Source organism: Rhamphochromis longiceps, linkage group LG6, assembly GCF_057381845.1.
Source record: "Rhamphochromis longiceps isolate RC_006_pf linkage group LG6, R_longiceps_female_GT1.1, whole genome shotgun sequence".
Classification (NCBI taxonomy): Eukaryota; Metazoa; Chordata; class Actinopteri; order Cichliformes; family Cichlidae; genus Rhamphochromis; species Rhamphochromis longiceps.
In genome coordinates, this window is record NC_140562.1 from 19,247,763 (window position 1) to 19,271,337 (window position 23,575).

The 23,575-nt window shown below is 40.5% G+C and overlaps 1 protein-coding gene across 5 annotated transcripts in view; it reads left to right on the forward strand.

Annotated features, from left to right (window-relative positions):
- fbxw7 (F-box and WD repeat domain containing 7) overlaps positions 1-23,575 on the forward strand; it is a 142,445-nt gene that overhangs the window by 60,350 nt on the left and 58,520 nt on the right. The window lies entirely within an intron of this gene.

A 23,575-nucleotide genomic window follows, 5' to 3' on the forward strand; every position in this document is an offset into this window, starting at 1 on the left:
ACATTGTCACCCTGTTGGAAGTTGTTTCTTTGGGGGTGGCAGAGCTCACCATATATTTGGAAATAATGTGAATCTTCAGTGTTCAAATCAACTGAACACTAGAGCGAGATCATGTGGCGACATGCTCGTCACAACAGCTCATAACGGCTACTCCGCGCTTGCAAGTTTGAGTGACAAGTCCTGCCTTGAACTGCATGATTACAATCAATGTAAAGGTGGCTGCTAATGCTTGTGAAGCTTGTTGCGACTTGAGGAAACTGATGTGAAGACTCTCCTGAAATATGTGGAGAAGAACTGTTTAAAAAGAGCAAAGTCGCTGATTCTTTCTGTTGTGACTTAGATAAAATGCTCATACTGGAGATGCGTATTTACTAGTGTACTAGTCTTTGCTTGATACAGTTTGATACTTTACTGAGACTTTTCATGGTATTTTTTTTCTCCCCTGTGTCACACATGCATACTAATTTTGTCATGACAGGTTAATCCTGAGCATAAATATTAAAAGAAAGCACAATTTCCTTTCTCTGCTTTAGCTCTACTCCAGGAACATTTTGTACTGGCTTTTGCAGTAAAATAATAACCGCGTACTACACACGCCCACAGCCTGCTCCCGGAGACAGTATTTCATTCATATGTGCAATATCCAGGCGCTGTTTTAGGAGCTGGTAAAAGCACCTTCATGCCTCACTGATTGATGTCTGACATGATGTGTAATGATTGTAGCTGGAAGCGAGGCAGCGCTTGATGTTCTAAAACTAATTCAAAAGGCTCTGATGCACCAGTGCTTCAACAGTAACGCTGGTGTCTTGTTTCAGTGATGAGTCTTTCAGTGTGGCCTTCACAGCACCTATATTTAAAAGCCAGAAATCGAGCTGGTTGGGAAGTTTTCGAGAGGCTCAGCGTGACAATCATATCTTTGTTTAGCAATTTGGATGGAACGAGCAAAGTAGTAAATCTGTGGCTGACAACTTTTAGTACCAAAGGCTTAGTAAGTGTTTAGGTCTCCATCCAAATGTCATTGTTTAACAGTCTCTGTACATGGCAGATACTAACAACATATTTTCACTTTGCACATATTTGTTGTGTATATTTAAATTTTGAGCATCTTAATCCAATATTTGTCAAGTTCTTAGTCCCGTTTTGGCAGACATCCTGAGACTTCATTGGCCACTTATTTTAGGCATTATCTAATTTAACTTTAATATCACGGGGTCATGAAAATACACATCCCCCCACCCCGGAAATTAAACTTCTACCACAAATCTCCCTTATGTTTGTTTTAACTTTGACTTATAATTTCCATTGGCTGTCCAACGTTTTTTACTATTTTGTCAGATTATTCCTTCCTTTTTTAATATACTCTTGGAGCAATGTGGAGGACTTAAGAGGAAAGTTCTCATCTCAGCAGTGACTGAAGTTATGGATTTTTCAATAGCTCTGCAGTCTTTGCTGTTTTGCTCTCTAAAATCTCTTTGAGCAATACTTTCAAGAAGTTTTAGTATAGATGTTGAAGAGCATGTGGCATTGTTTCCTGTGTGTCATACCAGAGAGTCGGTGTTGTGTGAGGTTTAGTGTGAGAGGCTTTGATGCTGATTTTGTCCTTGCTTATATTATCTTAAATATAGCCATTAGCCTGAATTTGCTCCCCCTGTGCCTCTCACCATCTGACACAGCTGTCAGATATGTTTTTCAGGGTCTCAGTCAGTGTAGTGGGCCAGCTGGCTTTGATGTTGATGAACACATTTATTTCAGCTGTGGATGCTGTATGCTTGGAATTAGGAGGTGGTGCAGGAGGACTGCTTTGACATTTATCATTAGTTCAAGTGAGAAGGTGAAGCTCAGAAGAAGAAGCTTGTGTAAGTCATTCATCACAGTCACACGTGTATTGTTACTGAGCTGAATTTAGTTTTATTTGATACCCGAGGAGCAACCCCCCACCCTCAAAAAAACCATGAAAACTTAATTTCAGAACTCTGTGGATACAATATTAAAAAACTGATGTGATCAGAGGAGTAAAATAGAAACACGTCATGATATATGTGGTAAAATAACAAGGTGGGTAGGAGGAACAAAGATGTAAATGCAGAACACAAAGAAAGGAGCTGGGTTGTAAAAATAACCACATTAGCTTAGGTTTGAAAGCAGAGCCACTGTGATACAGGGATAGAACTGGTTCCGGTGCTTTAAGACTATTCCTACCAGTCCATTCACCTTTGTTTCGCACTGAGCACATTGTGAAAATATGTGAACTTGTTGTCTAATGTAAATGCTCATTGCCCGGGTTGCGATTCTGCAGAAAATTTATTTTGCTTTCCAGGGCATGGGTCGCAGGGGCAGGCAACAGGCTAAGCAAGGATGCCCAGACCTCCTACCTCCTCCAGCTTATCCAGGGGAACACAGAGGCATTCCCAGAGATGTAATCTCTCCAGCATATCCTGGGTCTGCGGTGGGATATGCCCTAAACACCTTACCCAGGAGCCATTCTTGCTTTCTTTCATTGTGCAGTAGCAGCAGTACTACTCTATGCCCGGATGGCTGAGCTCCTCACCCTGTCTCTTGAGGGAGAAGGCAGCAACCCTTTAGAGCAGGGCTGGGGGACTTACAGGCCTCAAGGGCCGGTGTCCTGCAGGTTTTAGATGCGTCTTTGATCCAACACAGCTGATTTAAATGGCTAAATAAGCTCCTTGAAGCTCCTAGCTCCTATGAACTAATCATTTAATTCAGGTGTGTTGACCCAGGGTGATATCTAAAACATGCAGGACACTGGTCCTTGAGGCCTGGACTTCCCCACCCCTGCTTTTAGAGAAAGCTCATTTCCTCCTCCACTTGTATCGACCTCGTTCTTTTAGACACTGACAAAAGAAGTCGGGACCATAGGTGAGGATAGGGACGTATATCGACCAGTAAATCTAGAGCTTCACTTTTATACTTGGCTTTGTTTACGGCAGTAGACTGATGCAGTGTCACTACAGCTGCAGCCCCAGCCCATCTGTCTCCTGCTCCCATCAATTGTGATGACACTCAAACATAAAGCGATGATGAACTAAATTACAATAGGAAGACTGAGATTCTGGAGAGTTAGCAGCATGAGAAGTTAGCAGCAGGTGGTTTCACGGTTTGATCCAGGAGCTGAAGCTGTGTCACAGCTGTTCTAGAGCATAATTCAGGATGTCAGAGGTGCAGAGTTAGGACCACATCTGAGGAGTCAGAGTAATAATTTCAGAAAGCTGAAAAAATGGTACTTATCATTTATGTAGTCAGTACTGCAGCGCGGTTTGAGCTACGATGGCACTGTATTTATATTAGGTTACGTTTATATGCAGCTGTAAAATGGAGCATAGTTTAGCAAAGAAGAAAAATAAATGCCTAAGAAATTGCACAGCTGCTATGTACAACTGCATTAAGATTAGGTGAGTAGAAACCACAGACAGAATTTATGCGTCTGGTGTGGTCCACTGTTTCCATACAGGAAGACCAAACCCTGGTCTTTTTGTGTAGAGATTGCGTACGGAAAGGCTTGGGGGGGGGGGTCCTGCAGTCCACTTACATGCATACTAAGTTAACTGGTGATTGGCATTAGTTGTAAACATGAGCACAATTTTGAGCCATGTGGGTAAGCTGTAAACCTTTAAATATGATGAGGAGCTGAGAAAGAGGATGGATAGCAGTTGAGTAGTCAGTAGACAAAGGCATTGGATCTTGACTTGAACTTTTGATCTCTATGGGTACTGCAGCTAATTTACACGTTACCCTAATAGTCACCAAAGTTAGGATATAAAGACCAAATCTACCAGATGCTTTTTAGGTGTTCATTTCTCCATCTCTCTGCTGTAGAGCCAGCAAACACAAAGTGATACTATCTCTCATAAACTGCCTCACTACTTCACCCCTTTCTGAGCTAGTCTCCAAAAATTCGAGAGCTGCAGGTGCACCTACGAGCAAAAATGTTTCCTTCCGTCTCAGTCTTCACACCCACGCTTTTTGAAGTTGATCACATCAAGTTACCATGGCGACTTTGTGCTGATGCACTACTCGGCCCCCTCATTGCTGCTTGAGCTATATTTGAATTTATTCTCTTATTTAAAGTGACCAGCAGCCCGTCCGTGTCTATTTACTGAGTCATTCATTCTTAAAATAATTCAGGTTGGTTTTAAAGACTCCATGGAGACAAATATTTCACTTGAAATATAAATCTGTTAATTTGGACTATTTACGAACTATAGGAGAATATATATTTGCAATCTGTGATGTTCGTTCATTTAAAGCTTAGAATTATTTTACCACGTTGGAGAACCAGAGTTAATGTGCTTGATTAGAGCTTGACAACCTGATATTACATGACAGCATGGGGTGTTCCTGTAGTTTGGATAGAAAATGTGCAGTTCTGATGATACATGTGTGTCAACAGTGGAAGATCAGCACGTGTGTGGTTGGGTCATGTTGCTAAAGTTTGCAAACTTAAAAATATATAATATATATAGATGTATGAAAGTTCAAGCAGCTCTGTAAAATTCTAAACTTGAAAAATATTCCGCACTCTGCATGTCCCGGAATGTCCTGTGTGCACAGATTGTGTTCCCAGGTGCCGTAGGCTCAAGTCGCCCAAATGAGAATCTTCACCCTCTCCTCTTACTCAACACTCCCATCTTGTGATCTTGTGCGAACGAGGTGAGACTTCGGGTCATGCTCATCAGTTGACCTTCTAAATACATCAAGAGCCTTATGAATCTAGATACTGGCTGCGCATTAAGATTGCTGAAGGTCTAAAGAGCAAAGATGGTCTGGATTCAACTGAAAACGTAACTCAGATTTACATTTTAAACACACTCCTTCCTGTTCAAAGGTATGTGAACTAAAAGGGCATGCAGAACATATGTTCATGTATTAAATAACTTAAATGAATATATGGTGTTGGGGTAACATGATCCCGCTTGGCTGTAGCAGGTGTATCTCAGTACAATGTCTCATATAAATTAGTCGATGGGAAGGCGGTTTATAAAAATAAATGTTTAAGGATATTTTAATTTGGCACTACAGGTTTATTACAATAGTTTTTAACAGGTAAAAGGTCAAGGTGCAAATAAAAATGGTTTGTTTTACTGTTTCCTTTCTCTGCAGAATGATCTATTATATCTACTACTGTAACTCTTGAATTTGAAACCCTTTGATGCAAATCAGCATCACAAAAACAAACATTAAATGTTTTACGGTATTTTAAGAGTACAATTCAAATGGGAAAGCACATTGCAAAATCCAGTTAAATTGCATCTTAATTACACTTTTAAACAGTTTTTAAATAAGCAGGAACATAATATACCCATTTTGTTCTCACTACAGTACACTGCTGCCTGTCCGTCTTAGAATTAATTTTAATATATCACTCATGAATAAGGCATTATGTGATCTTACAGGATTAGATGTCTCATCATGACTCATCAGAGACCTTTGGTGGCAAGTGGATCTGCAGAGCCACAATAAGGCAAAACAGGAAGGTGCGATAAGGGGAGAGGGTACCGACCTCCACTGTGATAGAATAAAGTATTGAATTATTTGGATTCAAAGAAGATGGAAATAAACTGTCAGTGCCGCTATGTGCAGGTCCGTTAAATAATTTTGCCTTAACTTAAAAAAATAAAAAAGGGGAGGGGGGGGGAGAAAAAAGAAACTACTGTACGTTATCCTGACCACAGTCCAGCTGTCTGGGTAATAAGTTGGATGAAATCTGCATAAATTTACATCTGAGGATAAAGGTGGGTGGGGAACTTGTTTGAAAATCTGAGAAGCTATCAGAAGAAAAAAAGGAATAATATCTCAGCTACAATGGATGATACAGAGATTAATGAAAGTCGAGCAAACTCTTTCAGAAACCCCATAATTGGATTTTCTTTATCTTTGTGAGTAATTACAAAAGGACATATTAGGAGCTGCGTCTGCTCATGACTTTGGTGGCATTGACTCCAGTCAGGTCGAAATATTTCTCACGGTATCCCCGTTTCCATAAGAACGTATTTAAATCTGTATTTATGAATAACACGATGACGAATGCTTAAATTCATAATGTGCATTAAACTGCAGTCGGCTCTGTACACAAGCAAAGTTTTTATATTGTCTTAGATGGAATGACTAATAACTTCTTAGCAAACTTGGACACAATTTATAACACACACACACACACACACACACACACACACACACACACACACACACACACACACCTCTATTCGCTGCCACCAATTAAATATATTTCCAAAGAGAAGGCAGATGTAGGTGGCATCTCCCACACACTGGCCTTATCACACAGGCAGGAATGAGCCACAAAGGACCAGTGTTCTCAGCCTCCCACATGAAAGCAACTAGTTTGAGTCATTACCGATATATATTGATGACGATTTACTTTCACAGAGGCCCTCATTATAAACTAATACACCTCCACTGGCCTGCTGAATTGTTCTTTTTGTGTGTGCGTGTGTGTGTGTGTGTGTGTCTACACAAATAACACAGATAACTCTATTTCAAAAATAGTTTAGTTTGGCTAATTAAGGTAGTTAACTCCTGCTCTGATAATTAACCAATTCTCACGTTGCGCCTTTCTGAAGCATTCCTGGCATTCATTACAGCCACCTTCAGCTGATTCTTGTTTTGGGGTTACTCTGCATATAACTTCCAGGTTATGTATTCTCATTTTCTTCATGCAGGTCTTTTTGCGAGCTGGACTTCTGTTTTGTTTTTGTTTTTTAACCTGGGCTTTCTTGAGCCCCTATTTGAACATACCCAAACCTACCACAGCAAGTCACTGTTTCAGCAATATAAAACTCTCAGTTGCTTCCCATTAACTAACACTTTCATTCTTGCAGCTCATTAAGAGAATTTAACTTTCATTTTTATTCACCCCTCTCTTATTGAGGGGTGTTTATACGGTTTATCCCAAAGTCAAGGGTATTCCTGAAAGTTCAAGTAACAAAACAAATATTAAGTAACCGGCTTAACCAAAATATATATATTGCTGTGTAGCTCAATAAAATAAACAATGAATATCTGATATTAAAATCACTAGTAATGGAAATTTTTAATAAACGACAAAATAAAATAATCAAAAATCAAGAAAGGAAAAACAGAATATGAAGTGGCTTACTCAGTGCAGTACAAACAGCATAGCAAATATCAGATCATGTATAGTATAGTGTACTAGTGTACTGCAGGGTTGAAACAAGCACCTACAAAATCCAGTTCTTAGTTGAAGATCATGTAAGCAGTGCGTTGTATCACAAAAGATTTTAGATGTAGCTTTTTCAGTGCAGCATATTTGTCCCAGACCTTCACACCAGAGGGAGGCAGTGGTGTGAGGGGTCATGTTCATACACAATCCAGGTGGTGGTTGGCTTTCGGCGGCTCAGCTCAGATTGCCGATGCAGAGGAGCAGAAAGAGTGATGTAGTCCCCCCTCCAGAAACTTTCACTTTAATCATTTATATGTACCATGGAGGTTTTTAAAGATAATAGCAGAGTGCTGCCTTTTTCCACTTCATTATATATTATAGTTTTGGAATACCTTGATATTATTATCGTTTAACTAATTTAAGGCTGATGGGTTTTCTGTCATTGTCACACAGTATAAATATATTTCATCTATATTTCATCTGAGTCTGTAGAGATTTACTTTTCACAATCACCTCAAGTTCTCCAAAACTGCTGTGATGGGCTATGAAGGTAGTTTGGCAGCATTTAAGCAGAATTTATGCTCGGCCCGAACCAGTTTAATAGCCGGACCAATGAGTACTACTCATGAATCTGAAGGGGTTCCTCGGACCATGTCATTGCTTGGCTCCTTTTCCAGGAGCAGTTGAAAATAAAGAAAATAATGACCTGGCACTCCCACTCTTTGCCCCTCACACACAACCCAAGTTTTTATCCCGTCACATCAGTCACTTTGAAAAGCTGGGAGTGACCCGTGTAATGATGTTGAGTTACTCCAAGCCAAACATTCTTGGCCTCTGGCCTCCAGTAGTCTTTTCAGGGATTGCAACCCCTCTGACCCATTAGTAACAGTGAGGCAAAGTAATTTAAAAAAAAAAGAAAAAAGGAGAGATAAATGTAATAATACAATAAATTTGTAATAGGCCATGACATATTGTCGGTATCTATTAGAATGGTATGAGGTTTCTTTTAATTGTTCCTGTTTGGCTAACTCTTGATTATTTTTAAGCTTGTGGGATGCATGTTCCTGTCTACTTTGTGCCAGGGATATTTTTTGCCCTTTTATGATGGTGCATAACCCCAGGCCACTTTCCACCCCATAGCAAACTGGGAACTTAAAATACATTTTTCACTGGAAGGATAATCTTTAGGTTTCTTGGTCGTGGACAAAGCAAATTGATATTTATTGATAACGTTCAGGGTTTTTGGATTATGTGAAATTGTTCTATAATGAAAGAAGAACAAGCAAAAAACAACACCTGCATGACTTGCAGTTTAACAACTTACTTTGGGGTGATCATGTTGTAGCAGACTGGAATAGCGTGTCTTTCACATAGCTTGTTGACCTAAGATTAGTCTGAAAGCTCAAGTAACCTACAAGGCCTGAACCATATCAGAAAAAAGCGGCCGCTCACTGGTGCCTCACTGGTTAGGACACATTGGATGTGGACTAATAGTAGTGGTTATTTTCTCTATGGGAAAACTAAATGGTCCCGTTCATCGTTTCGGATAAGTGGAGGAATGGGGCATCCATCTTTTCAGAGTAGTCAATAGTCATCAGACAATTTTATTTTGTGCATATGTGTAAGGCGACACTCTGCATCTCTTGTCTCAGAGGATTGGTGCGCCCGTGTCTTGGCACACCAAGCTGAACTTGGATGCCTTGTGCCAACAAACAATTGACTGAGCTTTTAACAGGCAACATTAGTTGTTTTGGAGTATAGCAGATTTTTTTTTTGTTTTTGTTTTTTTACATTTTTATTTTGTTGTTTATTTTACATCACATTTCCTCAATTTGAGTATTCACCTAGTCTCTCTTTGACTTTTGAGAACAACACAAAAAACAAGTCTTTGTTTCTCTGCACGGGCTGCAACCTGCATAACTGAAGAGACAGATTTTATTGGGATTTGTCTCCATTTGCAGTCTACTGGTACTTTCAGTTGTTGACGTGTTGGAGGTTGTCATTCATCTGCCTTGTTAGCCATTATACTTTTCGCTGAAAACCAGTTGTTCCGAAGAGCTTAGACAATTTCCTGTTTCCACTGTGATGATACATCCTCTGGACAGGATCTCTTGATTGGAAACTTGTTGCAATCATCTGATGATCATGATCAGCCTGAGTGATTGTTAGTGGAAGACCTCAGTCCTCTAGGCTTGCCCAGATCTCACTGTCAGATGTGTATAGGAAGCACCACAGCTTTATAGAGTGCTTGCTTTGTTTTTCTTGATGTCCAGACCTTCTCCAACATCTATTTGGCTGTAGCTCCAGAGCTGACGCCACCTAGAAATGCAAGTTTGTGTTGGATGACCATGGTTTTTGGTTGACAACAGGCACCATTTCTTGCCTCAAGTGTTTAAGGAGTGAGTGACAGGCTGGAGGATGATGCACCAACTGGAGGCTGGTGATCGGTCTTATTCCTGGGGTTCCTAGTTGTGATCAGTTGACCTATAGAAAAAAAAAATAGCGTTTTTTAAAAATTTATTTTATTTATTAACGAAACTTTGAATCTATTGAATGTGGTCGCCATTGTTAGTCCAGCAGGTTCAGTTGCTTGTTCCAACTGTGCTAAACATACTGTTAAAAGCCATGGGTGTTGGTCTGCCTACAACACTCAATGGCGTCCAGCGGCTGACTGTCAGAGTGGTGTGTCGGGGTCCTCGGCGTACTGTCGGATGCTCAGGCCCTGTAATCCTCCTCAAACAATAGTGGATGTGAGAATAGAAGGGAGGTTAAGCCCTGTAGGTCTTTTGTTACCATGTGCTCGGGCATTTAAATGCACAGAGGGATAGTTGTGTTTTGCCACTCACTCGAACTGGAGATTCATTTGTATTCGCTGCCAATTATGAAAGTTTTTTTCTGCTGCATATTAATTTTCTTTTTTGTAAGTTGGCATAAAAGCGTACGTAGAGAATGTACATATCCATTTTCTCTGCCCCTTCTCTCGTTCTGCCATTTGGACCTTCACATCACTATTCCTTTACATCTCTGACACTGTGTTCGTGTGGTGCACGGTTTAATTAAAAACCATCGCATCCTGCTGCTGCTTCGCTTTCATAGCTTCATGTGAAAACACATGCACTAGACTTCAAAGTGCATCCCTCACTGATTAAGTGAATTCTTGTTTAAATGCATGTGTCACACATACTGACGTTGGACAGCTGTGTCGCCTCCTGAAATATCTTCAGCCTCTTTGCTGACAAAGTTACTGACATTCCCTAACATCACGGTTCAGGGATGAACCAGAGAAGGATGGTGTAAAACAAATCCTTCCTTCCACAGGCATGTTGACATCTGATTCCAATAAAGAAATGTTTTTTTGTCGTATGCTGACAATTTTGTGTGTTCAAGTTAAATGGGCTAAATGATGATGTAGGCCACAGAGGTAGGAGGACCAGGAGGGGCTCAGAGAATGACTACAATGAGGAAGTTCCCTGGATACACGTGCTGCAACAGACGACTCTTGGTACACATTCCACCACAGAGGGGTCATGAGAGCAGATTCCACGGTGCCTGTCTGAGGGGGGAGAGGCTGCTGGGTCCATCCTCTTTTCAGGCCCCGACAGCAGCTGCTCTGCCTGGCTTGGGCGCAACAGTGACCTCACACCCCGGAGATATTTTAAAGGGTGCCAGTCAGCATGAGCTCTGAGTAGGTAGGAGCTCGACAAGTGCAGTTTTAACACATCTGCTGCACAATGTTCGAGAGATCCGAGGGAGATCCAGCAGTGGTGTAAGAAAAAGTATCTACTTGCAAGTTGGTCGGTTTTCAGAGCCCCTTAGTGGGAAATGATACGTTAGACATCTCTTTCTTTCCTTTTCTGTTTCTTGTTTCTTGCAATGCTGCGGCATTGCCCTATTCCCCGTTTCTCGTCATCCGGCGCTCAGAGAAAGATGCCGAATGTTTCCTGTAACAAAGAGAAGACTCTACACGTCCCGCCAGAGAGCCAGGCACTCAACCCGGCTGATTCTAAAGACATCGCCACGGAATCACTACCTCCTCAGAAAGTACTCAAGATATTCAGCATCAACATCATTGCTCAGGGTTTGCCTTTCTATCGTAGACGGGTGAGTGTTGTACATATTCAGCCAGTCGCAGAGTTTGGGTTTGGCCGATCCGGAAATGCCAGAGGTCATCGAACACGCTTACCCCTTTTCACCTTGGTTGGTGTTGCTTTTATAGCTGCCTGTTTATAGAAAACGGCAAATCAAAAAAATTAAGCTGCTGTGTTGCTTTCGTTCGTTACTACTCTAGTAATAGTTTGCATTGACAGGGTTATAACTGAGTTAAGCGAATGTTTTTCTGACAAATTGTAAACGTAATAGACTTGTTTTTGTTACATGCTACAGATAAATTAAAAATCTTGACCTAACCCCCCCACTCCTTTTTCCCCTTTTTTAACATTTCTTCTTTCTTTTTCCACAGTACGTTGATTGGTAGTGATATGACTAGTTTAAAAATGGCAAATGTAAATACAAATTTGTCCTTTTGTCATCTCACTATGCACTGATACAAGCTTCGCGTGCCCCAGCTCCACCCATGGCAGGGGACGGACACCAGCTTATAGCCTTAAAAAGGCCGTAAACTACGAGCCTATTTTTAGGGGAAGTTTTTGGATAAAGTATTGATTAAATGGAAAACCTTAAAACAAAAGTGTCTTCAGCTGTTGACTTATGATAGGCTATAGAGCAACTGATCCTGCCTTCTATGACATTTGTTTTTTCTTTTCTTTTTTGTTAATTGGCAAATACGTTTGCATTTTTTTGTTTTTGTTTTTTTATTTTAATGTAGAAATCAGTATTGTTGGTTGAAGCCATAAAATTACATTACTACTTAATTACGGCATTAGTTAAGTTGCCTGTAATGGTAACACTGCTCGCGTTGAAACTTTACTTTGACTCATGTGCTCACTGGAATCGGTGTGATAATTTAATGTGATTGGAAATTAATGAAATCAGATTGCCAGAAATCAGCTTCCCAACTGAAAACAAAAAAACTTTAAGACCACCTTATTGTCAGATTAAATGCACAAAAGTACAATTCAAAGTCTATAACACAGTTGAGGGTTGGTTTCGTTTTCACAATTTTGCAATGAAGCGACTAATACAGGCAGTAATGTAGTAGTTGTATTTTGTCAAACTTTTTTTTTTTTTTTAAATTGTCGATAAGAAGGAATGTGTGGTTTGTTAGGTTTCTTTTGTTGGTTTTGTTTTTTTCCCTTAAAATGTTACTTAAAATCAACTTCATTAGCTGGAAAGCTTTCTTATTGTACTCAGCAACATTGTACTCACGCTCCATTTAAAGAATCTGATTTGGTGGGGAACTTAAATATTAGAGCAGTGACAGCAGATGTTTTTATTGAGCCATAATTGTCCTGGTGACCTTTCGCCAATTATCTGGGTGCTGTGATTGGAGTTATAGATAGATTAGTCAAAAATGTCACCACTGGATCTGCCACAAAAGTCTGAAGAGGACTCTGATGGTGAGGAGAGAGGTTGTGAAATATGGACTGAAATAGAAATGAGAATAGATGTGACAGTCACTGGGGAGGGTCGGCTTGTCCTTTTCTTCTTCTTGGGTTTTCTTCCAGAACAAAGCAAGCTGCTTTGTTGATTCGATTTTTTAAAAACGAAATGTCTGTTAAGATTTGTGCCTTTTATGTAATGGCCTGTATCATAGGTTAAAAGGATAAACTGTGGTATGTCACAACAGGCAGTTTCTTCAGTTTAAACAGGAACAGGATGGGTAAACAAAGCAGAGTTCAAACCTTCATTGCACTTTGTTTTACAGCAAAGTGTTTTATTATCTCTAATTTCTATGTATGAATATAGCCTGCAGTTTTCATGCTGACTAAAAATGTCAATACAATACAATAAAACCCATTCTATGGTGAATGTAGTATAGTAGCAGCGTGTAAAAATCCAAATAGCTCAGCAAATTAAATGGAACAAAATAAAATACAATAAAACTGCTAAAAAAAATAAATAAAAAATAAAGGTAAAGAAAAGTTGATTAGCCATTTTTCCAAATCTGAATTATATCTGCCACATCATCATTTATTTGCAGTTTATTGTTTAAAATTGTATTGTGCAGTTTTATTTAGGTTTTTCAGGAGAAACAAAATAACAAAGATGTAGAAGTCTAGAACTCGTGTTTCAAATATGGTACACTTGGCTTTCAAGCATTAAGCAAGAAAACTGCAAAAATGATCGAAGAGGTAAAGTCAAAGGATGAAACTCTTCTATCTTGGGCTTTTTATATCGTCATCCGATATATATCGTTATATCGAACAGCCCTACTTCTATCTTCATCACTGTTTATGCAGCAGACTCGGCAATGGAAATACCAAAGCATATGTGCTTTGTTTAAGAATGCTTTTGTTTTACTATTTCGTTGGTTTAACATACACACGTATGTCTGAAAAGAATCTTGAGCTTCCATGTCGTTTACTTTGGAGTAAGAACTAAATGGAAAGGTCCCACAAGGCCGGTTCTTGCTTACACTGCTGCATGTAGAGCACATGCCACGTGGACTATGCTGCATATGTGACAGCTGTCAGTGAATGGCATAGCAGGGGTTTCTTATGGTCTCTGTGGTTTAGTATAACCTGGCAGTATGAACGCATTTTAAGCTTGGACTTTCTGCTTTGTTGCTCACAAAATGTTTTCTTACAATTATTATTATTTTTTTTTTTTTCAATTGTTAAAGAGGTTTTACTAAGAGGTTATTTCTTGCATCTATATGTCTGCTGAGTATCTCAGAGGGTTGCACCCAGGCTCTAAACCTTCTCATACTCTGCTGATTAAAAATGAAACTACTTTTAGTTGCTCCCTTATTAAGAAGAGGTCTCCACAGCGGGTAGCTCCACATGTTGGTTTTGTTTTTTTAAAAACACCAGATGCCCTTTCTGACACACCCCAAAGGGTTTTGTCTCCTCGTGGGATCAAACCTGAGATCTTTCACTTGTGAGGCAAACATATAAACCACTAAAGTTTGGAGCTACTGCTGTGCTGATTAAAATAGTCTTGAATTACTCCAGTATTAAGGTGACCAGGGGAATCCGCACTGCCATCTCCTCCAACAGCTTGATACCTATTCTGGCTGCCGGAAACACAGTCACGATATAGAACATTAACAGCAGGACATTTTAGTTGGGGTATTAATTTTCTCAGCCACCACACCCTGCACTGCAGGGCTGTTGAGTAAGGCAATCTATTCTTGCCCATAGCAGCTATGCCTGCATCAACGGCTATCAGCAAGAAGCATCTGTGGTTTGAGCAGGTGCTCCGGGCATGCTACAACTTTCTTTAGCAAGTTTCTCACACCTCAGTCTCCTGTAGGTTTGTCCATGAGTAAGTTCAATAGTGATACAGATCTATATATTGGCCTGCTTTAGACTGTTCATTAGGATTGTGAATTTTAATTATACCAGTGGTTAATTGGGCTGAGACTTTTCCAGTCAGATACAGTTGTTGCCATTTTAACTGCTCTCTTCTAGAAAAACTACAAACCTGCTACTGTTATGAAAACCTTTATGGTGGTTATGGCAGCAAAGATCTGATGCTTGTTTTTCAGGTTGTATCTCTACAGCCTTCTCTCCTAGTTCCCTTGGGCACTTTAAGATTATATGTGTCATCAGTTTTATGATGATGCATATAGTTTAGGAACATCGGGTGCGATTGTAGTCATATTTTATATGTAGTCAAAGAATTGGTCATAATAAACAAGATTCTTCACTGTGTGTATTATGACTGCGGACATGCATAGAAGTATACTCTCGCTTGACTAGTTGGTGATGGCATACATGCGCAGGTCGGTAAATCTGGTTTCCTGTCTATTTTTGAGAACATGTGCCTGGAGACACTGAAGCCGCGCTCACTTTCGATTCGAGTCGTGTGTCCCTGACCGGCACGTGACAACTAGGGTGACATGATATACACACCGGATCCTGCTCCTTGGAGGTCAGATGATTTGATGGAGGCTCAAGTGTTATTTGTCGTTGGTCAACTGTTTTCCGTTCTGAAAACCTTGATTTCACCTCAGTTTATTGCAGTGTTTTGACTGTGCTTGCTTATTTTTAGCAGAGGACGACAGAACTTGGCTTCCCAATTAAATGTTTGACGGTACACACTAGATGCACTATTTACAAGACTGTGTAACAGGAGCAAAATGCAGTTCTCTGCTGCTTTATAATGAGAAATGGCCACAGCAAAAACACGACTACAGCAACACTGAAATTGCCTGATTTAAAAATATGGACTTTGTTAACAAGATCAGCAAGACCATTTAATTGATCTTTATTATGCACTGTCCACTTTAAGTAAGGTAAATTATTCTGAGTGCCCAGCATATTTGGAATAATTTAATTTTAAACTATCTTTTTTCACCTTAAAAGTTCTACCAGACTTCTTCTTTATTCAGCAGCACTCGTGTTTCACCTTATCACTGCCTGCCTGCAAGAAACGGGTTAAGCATTTTAAATAAACTAAAGCCCTCCTGACAGCATCATTCAGTTCTACAAACGGCATCAGTCGGGCATCTTAACCATTTTTGTCCTGTTTAGCCAAATACAGAATATTGTGTTTGACAGGATAAGAAGCTAATTAATCTTTTGAAGTTTGCATCCTTTATTTTTGTTCCTTCTTCTTTCCTTTCTATTACTGATGCAATGCGTTGTAACATACTGGAGGGAGGTTGGCATGAAGCTCCAGAGAGAGCCCCCTCTTTGTTTGGTGTTGCTATTGAACTGGTTGATGAAAGTGCTCGAGCACTTACAAACTTACATGGATATGTACTTCATGGCATGTTAGGTATTTGAGTTTTTTGTTTGCATCTTACAGCAGTAACCCCAAAAAGCAGGAAAAAAAACTGAACTGTGCATTTTTTCTAAAACCAAGGCTATGTTCAAGAGATCTTGTTTATTATGTTGACTTAGTCATTCTGCAACCAAAGATGCAAACAGTCTGGTCTTAGGTTTTCAGTTAAGTGCTGTTTAGCTGTTTAAAAAAATAAAGCAAAATTAATTTTAGTTAATTAATTTGTTAATTTAGACTATTAACAATCTAAATTTAAATGGTCTGTTGTGCAGTAGCATGCATTTGCACATGTTGCTGTTCTGTGTTAATGTCTAAAGTCTGCTTGCTGCACAGTTGTCGGACTTCTTTAAAACTTTTTTAAAAACTGAGTTCTCACATGAAGTTATAATTGAAAGTTGACTGATTTTTCTGCTCCAAATTTCAAGCGCTCTCTGCTGAACTAAGGTCCAAACCACAGTGCATTGCAAGAGAGTGGATTCTATTGCCCTTCGCTGCAAATAACAGAGGGAAGGCATCTGCCATTGGCTATTCTGAGAAGGAGTCCCATTCCAGGGAGTATACAGATCCAGTCGGATAGCTACTCACATCAGCCAAACACTTTTGTTTACCCGTGTGAAACAGACTCAACACTGCGGCAGAAAACGGCCTATGTGGTTTGCTTGTGACTAAATTAAGTCTGCTTGGGCTTTTTTAAATATTATGACTTTGTGGGGGAAACATGAAATGAAAAGGAAAATGTTGTTCTTCTCAATTTTATTTTGCATGTAATTTCCAATGTCAAGTTGACCTAGCTGATCGGTTAACTTGAGCCTGAACTAAATACCTCTCGAGTTCAAGCTGCTGGTGTACAGTGTTGTAGTGTTGTGGTGCTTTACATACAGAGCATGCTGCATAGCAATGTGCCTCCACCTGCCACAGGGCTGCCTGAAGGCTCTGACATTTCCCACGCTGTTAGACAGGAGCCGAGAAAAGATAAACTGCCTTTTAGTGTCCCAGCTCCTAAACATCGCCTTTTAAAACTGAAAACATGAAGCAAAATAAAACCTCAAACACTTTCTTTCACACAAATGCACACCCACGTCTCTTTACTGGTTAAATAATTCATCTGAGTTGTGGTGTATGGAACACATTCTTCTTTCATAATTCAGCACAATTGGATGCGCCATAGCCTTAAATCCGAGCCAACTCTAGTTTGTTTGTTTGTTTTCCCCCGCCTGTCCCGTTTGGTTCTTTTGCCATCAAAATTATTGTCTAAAGGCCAAGAAAGATGCCCAACGGATTTACTTTACCAAATGGAGCACCTGTGTGTACACCTGTGAGCATGAGTGCGCATGTATTTAAAAGGTTCCTTCATGTAATGATCTGCTAGAGGGTGTAGGGAGCCATAGCCCCGTCCTCCAGGGCATGAAGCAGGTATGGAGGAGATCCAGGCTCCAGACATCAGAGACCCTCAGAGCACAAGAGGCCAAGGCAGACCAACAGAGGGGCAACCGTGCCACTCTCCGGGAAAGAGCTGAGGAGAGTCACAGATGAGTGGTCACTCAGCAGCCGCGGAGCAGACGCCAGGGGGGGTTGCAGTGACGTGCCCATGAGCTCCACCGACAGCCAGAGTGACCGAGCCCCAGGCCCACAGGCGGAGGGCACCCCACCCGCCTCTAGTTTGTTTTTAACCCCTGCACCAAGTTCTTTATCACCCCAACCATTTATCCTGTCAATTACCCAGTGTTGAGCTTATCAAACATTTTTTGTGGTCTACGGAGTGGTTTACTCGTCTCACACTGATCCTTTTGAAGTGTAGTTTGGATTAAATTGGAGAAAAAATGAAACGTAAATGAATTAAATCATTTTTCAGAGCACCATGTTTTAATATCTTTCTGCAGTAGTCTTCGATAAGACTATCAGAATAACAGCAAGTTATAAATCCCTGGATTGTCACAATTGCTAATTGAACCTGCTTTGGTAGGTTGGGTGAATATAATAAATGGTACTACTTTAACATGTTCAAAATAAAGGTTCAATACAAATACAGAAATATATTAATTGATTTTCAAACATTTTCACTACAAATGTAACTCTGGAAAATGTTACGAAATATACAGTGTTGTGCAAAAGTCTTTAGTCACTACTAATTCCACTATATTTGGCTAGGAAGATGAGAGTCAAAGTTATTGAACAGAAAAACCTCATTTTAAATACAATGTATATAAGGTAAAAACAAAGTCAGTTTTTGTTATGACCACCTCTTCTTCATCAGAATTTTCTCAGGCACCTTTCTTTTTGTTTTCTTTAAGCAGTCTTCAGGAAAGTTGTCCAGGGTTTGTGAAGGACATTCAAAGGTCTTTTTTTGGATGTTGGCTGTTTTTTATGTTCTGTCAAGATGATTCCACACTACAATAATGTTGAAGTCTGGTCTCTGGGGAGGCCAATCCATGACTGATACTGTTCCAGTGTATTTTTCGATCCAGGTATGCTTTACTGTATTAAAGTATCATTAAACAAGAATGTCGTTGTAAAGTATGAGGACTGAAACTGAGTGAAAAAGCAGCCAATGTCCACTGAAAAGCTTGGAATAACCTTCAGGAAGCTTGGAGGACTGTTGCTCAAGACCACTTAAAAATTTGTGTTTTTTCTCCTTGAAATTGAAACACAGAGAAACGAGGGGTGACTCAAGACTTTGACATTGCACTGTACAGTGGTTTGCAGATCAGTGAACCCTACATTTAATTAAAAAATTGTACAGTGGCAAAAAAAATATTGAAAGTATTTTTTAATGCTCATGTTGAATTTCATGTCAAGTGTGCAGTGGCATGTTTGCTGCAGTGTTGCATCATTGATGATGTATAAATAAGTGCACATTATTTTGTGCCATTGAACTGGTGTTACCTTTTCTGTACAGACTTCCCGTCTTACTACCTACAGTCAGCGTCAGACTTCAGTGGGCAAAGTATAAGGTATAGAATTCAGATGATGGTTGTAACCATGCTGACTGTTTTGTTTTTGGCGTCAGTGGTGTTAACCCCAATTTTAATTTTAAAACAGTGTTTTGAAATGACAGGGCCTTAGCTGTCTGGTGTCTTACCCCTGTCTGAGTATCAGCATTTCTCATCACTGACCTTCAGCGAGCCGCTGCTGTGCCTTTCACAGCGACCTGCTCGCTGTAATCTGGACATCGGTGAAGACAGACTGTGAACGGATAACTGACTGGCAGTAACTGATGCGACCGTCTGCATAGTTTATCTAATCGGTGTATGAACCCTGCTGTCTGAGTCAGTGTGTGGTCTCCCTGCTTTAATGTGCGCTTGTGTTGTGCTGCAGTGCAGTCTGGACATTACAGACCGTGACTCCCTGTACTGTTAAACCGCTGCAAAAATGTCAGTGTCTAATGTCAGCTTTGTGGGCTTTTCCTTATTTTTGCTACGCTGTGTAAAGCGTTATCTGTAATCTGACATTTACTTTGTGAGGTTTCTTTGAGAGGTTTTTAAAACTCAAAGAAAGGACAGTGAAAGTCGGGTCTGTTTTACACCCTGAAGAGTTTCATATGGAGTATTTGTAAGGGCAAATAACACTGAACTTGGGTCTTTTTTTTTCCTTTTTTTTTTTTTTAAATAAATGAACCTACAGTTGATAAATCAGATCCAACTTTTATAATTGCAGGCATGGTATTGTAGGTAAGGTGAGGTATGCATGTCCATACCTTACAGGTGCCAGAGGGGTCTGTTGTTCAGAGATTGAGAAGAGATTTGAATATTTGCTCAGCAACAAGAGGATTACACTCTCTGAGGAACGCAAGGTCTCTAGCAGGGCAAGGCGAGCAGTCGGCCTTTATAAGATAGGATAGAAAGACGGATGAATAAAACTTGTGGTACTGTAGTGGAGCAGTTCGGCTGAAGTCATTTTTCACAACACCCTGGTTTTTTTGACTTTTTCAGATAATTCAGAAACTAACACTGGTGAACATCTTGTTAAAAACAACAATAAAGAAACAACCTTTTATTTTACCCAAACTATAAATCCATAAAAGATCTTGCATTTTATACTATAGTGAAGATGTTCTTTTTTGTAGCCCTCTTAAAGAAGTAGAATTTTCTCCGAGCCTAAAAGAACGCCTAATCTTTCTCTAATCCACCGTGCAGCACTAATCTCTGTACAATGCTTTGTGATGTTCAGGTATAACACCAGAATTGAAATGAACACAATACCCTCTGAGACATACAATAGCTGCTTGTGGCAGTGTCCATATTAAGCCCATGTGACTTGATTCCTCATCTGACATTGATTAGCAGTATGTACAGCGTGAGGGATGATGGATGACTGCCAGGTTTCGGCCATGACATCCATGTTTATAATTTGCTCAGTTTATAAATGACCTTCGCTGTGATGTATTGTACCTTCAGGTCTGACATGTAAGGCCAAGTTCAGGCCAAAAATAGCATTCTGTAAAAACCACAAGGGGCCACATTGCTACAGGTACCAGTGAGAAAATGAAATATGATCTAAGAGGTTTAGTTTCAGGAGAACATCAGTGAGTTTGAAGGCTTATCACATCCCTAAATGCCGCACCAGGGAAGGATTGTCTATCTCCGGTGTGATCACGATGGTCGTCGTTTGATCTTCAGTCACAATGTTCACGAGGTAAACAATAGAATTAACACAGTTGACGTTACAAAGTAAGTTTACAGGAGCGCACTTGTCTGTATTGGCCTGACAAATATAGCCTGTTGTAGCAGAGGACCTTAGTTTGTTTATGACATGTTGCTGTCAGTCATAATCAGGCTTGTTTGATTTTTATGGCCTTCTTACTGTGGCATTCATACTTTAATTTGACTTTCATGTTCATGACTGAGGATAATATGCTCTCCTTTATGTCATTAACACTATAGCAAAGTGGAAATTACTGCACCTTTTTCAGTTTGCCCTCTGTGGGCACAGAACAGAAGGAGGATGAGTGCATGCCTGGCAGAGTACTGATTTCGCTCTTCATAAAACATCTACTCACGCTCTGCCTACCTTATATCACTTTCATAATTCTCTTGCTGCAGTCTTCCCCCTCCTCTCATTCATTCAGTTATTCTTCCATCAGGAAAGGTGAAGCCTGGCCTTATCTCTGAGCAGCAGAGCCTAGACCGTCACTCTTTACACTGGATGGGCTTCTTATTGTTCTAAATAAATGAAGTCATGGCATTTCACTACAAGTAGTTTCTTATAAGTGAGAATTTCTCCAAAGAGTGTCATTGCAACAAGTGTAAGCCTTGCACAGACGGGCGTATAAATATTGAACATTTTGAGGTAGTGGTTGACACATTTGCTTAACACGCCAAAGATCCTCTGTTTAAGATGGGGAAGGAGACAGATTCCTGGGAGGCCTGCTTCAAATCCACCTCCATCGTCCCGATACCCAAAAACTCCAACCCATCTTGCCTCAATGATTACCGCCCAGTAGCACTCACCCCCATCATCACTAAGTGCTTAGAGCGACTGGTCCTAGCACACTTCAAATCCTGTCTCCCCCCCACCCTGGACCCCCACCAATTCGCATACCGCCAGAACAGGAGCACAGAGGATGCAGTCTCCATCGCAATGCACTCTGTCCTCTCACACCTGGACAACAACAACACCTACGCCAGAATGCTGTTTATAGACTTCAGTTCAGCATTCAATACAATCCACCCCTCACAACTCATCAGGAAACTGACAGATCTGGGCATCAGTTCCCTCATCTGCAAATGGTTACTGGACTTCCTGACCAACCGCCCCCAACATGTCCGGCTGGATAACCGCTGCTCATCTACCATCACAATGAACACCGGTGTACCACAAGGCTGTGTGATGAGCCCTTTCCTCTACTCCCTCTTCACCCACGACTGCAGACCTGCTGATGGTTCCAACACCATCATTAAGTTTGCAGATGACACCACGGTGATTGGCCTCATCAGTGACAACGATGAGGCCGCCTACAGGGAGGAGGTGGATCGTCTGGCTGAGTGGTGCGACAGAAACAACCTGCTGCTTAACACCGAGAAGACCAAGGAGCTCATCGTGGACTACAGGAGGAATGCTGACCCACATCCACCCATCCACATTAAGGGGACGGCTGTGGAGCGTGTGAGCAGCTTCAAGTTCCTGGGAGTCCACATCTCCGAGGATCTCACCTGGACGACCAACTGCTCCAAGCTGGTCAAGAAGGCTCACCAGCGCCTCTTCTTCTTGAGGACTCTGAGGAAGAACCACCTGTCCTCAGACATCCTGGTGAACTTCTATCGCTGCACCATCGAGAGCATCCTGACCAACTGTATAACAGTCTGGTACGGGAACTGCTCTGAAGGCGTTGCAGAGGGTCGTGAAAACTGCCCAGCGCATCGCCGGAGCACCACTTCCTGCCATAAAAGACATCTACAGGAAGCGGTGTCTGAAAAGGGCTGGGAAAATCATCAAAGACCCCAGTCACCCATCGCATGGACTCTTCACCCTCCTGCCCTCTGGGAGGCGCTACAGGAGCTTCCGGACTAAGACCACCAGGTACCGGAACAGCTTCTTCCCCACAGCTGTCAGACTCCTGAACTCTGCCTCCTGACATCTGACCCACGTTAAACTCATGGACTGAACATACACACACCCACAATGGACAACTGTACCCTCAAACACAATAATAACATGGACTGAACCACCACTCACAACCACTAGCACTTTATATAGCCGCTGTAGAAACTATCTACACCCTCACTTATCTTAACTGCACTACTGTATAGCTCTGTGTAAATAATCATTCTGTACATTCGATAATCTTTAATCCTACAACTGTTTACAACTTGCATAGTTCCCATTCTGTATAGCTGTATATCTCAGATTCTGTAAAGTTATTTATTTCATATTCTGTATAGTTTTTCATATTTATATCCTGTTCATATCCTGTACATAGCTTGTACTCACTACAGCCTGTACATACTTATAGTTATAGAATATTCACAACATACTTCATACCGTGTACATTATAACATACCATAATAGACCCATTTCTGTAATATACTCACATATCTATATTATTGCTAATATATATTGTAATAGATCTATATCACTAAAGCACTTCTGGATGGATGCAAACTGCATTTCGTTGCCCTGTGCATGTGCAATGACAATAAAGTTGAATTCTATTCTATTCTATGTAGCTTCATACCTTTTTTTTTTTTTGGGGGGGGGGGGGATATTTAATTTTAACTTCTATACGTTTGGCTATTGATAACTGATATTAAAGTTTGGTGACCTACCTATTATAGATAAATAGTAGATTAGAAACACAGCTGTGCAACCGGCCAGAATCACTACTTTTGTTTATTTTTATCAGTTAAGATTGAAATTCTCAGCTTGCCATTACATTAGGGACTAAATCTGTTGGAGTTGTTCTATAGTCCCGCATGTAGTAAACACACAGTGATGTGAACCCCCCCAAAAAATCACTTTTTAAATTTTTTATTTTTTTTTTTGTTGTTGTTACATTTGTTATTCCCCCTCCTTTAATTTTTTAATTTTAACCTTAATGGCTGTTTTGTAAATTACACACCCATTAGACTACAA